This window comes from Lactuca sativa, chromosome 4 (genome assembly GCF_002870075.4).
Source record: "Lactuca sativa cultivar Salinas chromosome 4, Lsat_Salinas_v11, whole genome shotgun sequence".
Classification (NCBI taxonomy): domain Eukaryota; kingdom Viridiplantae; phylum Streptophyta; class Magnoliopsida; order Asterales; family Asteraceae; genus Lactuca; species Lactuca sativa.
Genome location: NC_056626.2, coordinates 139250910 through 139254360, shown reverse-complemented (window position 1 = coordinate 139254360; position 3451 = coordinate 139250910).

Genomic DNA, 3451 nt, shown 5'->3' with positions numbered 1-3451 from the left:
GAAATTTTCTCAACTTTATTCCAAGTGTTGTGGTGTTGTGTGAGACATTTGAGGCATCACACTTGAGGTTCTAGGCTCACAAGGTTCTCAAGGAATCCAAACAACAAAAGGTATGTTCTTCTTCTAGCATTTATGTTTAAAAGTTCCCCATGCTATGCTAGATAGGTTAAGAACCTTGGAAAAACAATTTTGCATGTATCATAGTAAAACATAGATCCATCGTTTCTAGGATTGCATGCACACCATAGGAGTGTTAGAATGTTCAAAACCCTTCACAAGGACCCGGTCCTTAGTTCTTCGCAGATGCTTATGAATATTTTTGACTACTATCCAATGAGCATGACCCGGATTTCCCTGATATCGAGTAACCATGCTCAAAGAAAAAGCCACGTTATGGAGAGTACATGTCATAGCATACATGATCGATCCAACGGTGGAAGCATGTGGAACTCGACTCATTTATGCTATCTCTGCATCAATACTCGAATTCTGAGTGTTACTCAGTTTGGTATTACTCTGGTTATGAGTATAACCGATGCATGGATGAATCTTCTACTCGAAAGATTATCTGATCCTTCTGTCAAGTATAAGTGTCCTATCGCTATATATGGTCAGTGAATTTGTTTCCTTTGAAGCACCAATGTGATCATGGGTTGGAATCAGTTTGTCTGGAACGAGACTCTATGAGGTTGGCTTGGTGACAGTTTAGTGGGGAAGGTATGATAGGGAGTCAGACCATTGAGACTTTAGGTTTCAGATCTCAAGGGAGATAAGATTGGTTTTATTCAAGAGATTGAGGATTTGTTCTTCATTGGGCTTGAAGAACTATTCTATGGATGGTTTCAGTATATCGGGATAGACCGTTGTATGATCAGAATTGGAAGTGTTATGGTTGGTCTGTTATTCGTTGAGAGCTTGGTATGGAGTTGTTTCGGTGTGGGCGGTCTATTGGGGAGCCAGACCATTATAGATTTCAGGTCCCAGAAGGGTAGAAGTGGTTTGCATGGGCTGGAGTTTTGATTGTTGTCTTCGTGATGGAACTTTCGATTCGGGTTCCGATTGCCATGGGAAGACTGTATTAGGTGCAAAATTTCTATTTGTGGTCATCAGGTTGGTCGTGGTGATATGAGTATTAATGAGGACTAATTTCAAGGACGAAATCTAATTTAAGTGAGGGAGAGTTGTAACACCCGGAATCTAGATGGTTAATTATGGAAATATGCCAATTTCAAGTTGAACTCGACGAGTTAGAGAAGCCCACTCGGAGAGTTGAAGATGAAGAATTGTGGGTATTTAATCGGTCTACACGAGGAGTTGAAGAGCCTCAACTCGGCGAGTAAAATTTGGCTTGACCACTAAGTTTAATGAGGGAACTCGACGAGTTGAGGACCCTCAACTCGGCGAGTTAGCCACTCAGAAGGAAACCCTAATTTTAGGGTGTTTCACCCTATTTAAGTACCTTAAGTACTAGGTGTTGGCCTCATTTCCAGCCTCTCTAGCCCCTAACCCTAATATCGAAACCCTAGAGCCTCATTGAGTGTTGTGAGTTCATTGTGGGTGTATTTAAAGGTCATTGAAGGTAGAAAAGCTTGGTGCAACGTAGTGGTTCGAGTAGGATCTTCCAGATTTGGGTTCTTTGCTCCATTTCCAACACATTTAGGGTATAAAGTCCTAACCTTGATTAATAGTTCATTAGATCTCCTTAGTTTGGGTTTTGATGTGTTTTGGCCTCTTTTTGGGGATGATAATGGAGTAAAGTCTTTTAGGGGTTGTTCTTTCAAATTTGGGTTGGTTTTGGTACCCTTGAGCTTAAAGATACAAACTTTATGAGGATTTTGGTGTCATGCATGCATTAAGTCAGTTATTAAGTCCATTCCAACCTTAAGAGATTCATTTAAACATGCATGAGCATAAAGTTAGCAACTTTACATTATTTTCCAGCTAAAGGAAGTCAGATTTATGCTCTGGAGTCGTGACTTCTAGATTAAGTGCTTAATGTGTTAAGAGGTGGTTTTTAGCAAACTCGACGATTTTGTTGGATAAAGTCGGCGAGTTGGCTTGGTTTTCGCCGACATTTTTCAGATTGATAAAGGAACTCAGCAAGTTGTGGTTCAACTCGCCGAGTTGACTTGGTTTTTCCTGATTTGTGTAGATTGATGGAGAAACTCGACGAGTTGGGTCAACATGGACCGTTGACTTTGACTTTTGATTTATGTCTTTGAACAAGTTTGTCCCAAGGGGTGTTTGTGGTAACCTGATTTGTATTTAAGACCCATATGGGGTTGGGCCTAATTCGGAAAATTAGACCAGTAGTGGGCCTCTATGGATCTTTTGGTTTTAGGCCTCAGTTTTGGCGCATGTGGGTCAGGGGTAAAATGGTTATTTTAACCCAAGTATGGATTATGGATTATGGCATTGAACCTAATTGCTAATTGGGTGTGTTGATTGGTATTGATTGCTCGGGAAGCCGGCAGGGCAGCAGCTAGGGATTTCTTTCGGGGAGTTTCTGCATTCGAGGTGAGTTGTCCTCACTGTACTTGTGGGTCGAAGGCACCAATGCTAGCCCATTGGATTGATATCATGTTATGCATGTTATTATGTTGTTATGATCTGTTAGATCGGTATCTTGGTAGATAGGATGTTGTTATGCTATTATGATTTGTTAGATCGGTATATTGGTAGATAGGAAGTTGTTGTGCTTAGTTATCTTTTAGATCTGCCTAATATCTGTTCTGGCTATATGTTTTCCAGTAGCATGTGTTGATATAGTGAGGTTGGGATGAGATGGTACTGCTTAGTTCTGCCAGTCAACAAACCCGATATTGTTTATATCGGTACATTATATGTATGCTTATTTGTTATATGCATGACGACATGGTTTGTGTATGTGTGTGTGTGGTTGGGTTGAGGCGGGCCTACTATGTGTTGAATGCCAACAGGCCTATAGCGTCCAAGATAGAATGAAGGCCAGTGGGGCGTACCAGTCAGGACGAAGGCCCGAAGAACGGTCCAGATAGGTTGAAGGCCTGGTGAGGCGTACCAGTCATGCTGAAGGTTCTGCAGCGTACCAGATGGACTGTAGGCCGGTGAGGGGTTCCAGTCATGTTGAAGGCCCTGTATGCATTCTGTTATTTGTATATGTTATCTGGTTGGGTGTTGGTATTTTGGGGGAACTCACTAAGCTTCATGCTTATAGTTTTGGTTTATGGTTTCAGGTTCTTTAGCGGATCTTGTTTGGGTGAAGGCGTAACCGTACACATCCTCGCGATTTAGGACTTAGGGTTTCTGGGAAAATCTAATAATGTGAATGTTTTGAAAAATATGTTGAAAGATATTCTGATTTTTAAATAATGTTTTGGGAACAATGGTTTTTGTAAACACTTCTATAGAAAAAGGGTTGTTTTGTGTTAGGTGCATTTTGTGCACCTTTTTGCACACCTTTTAGTCCCAT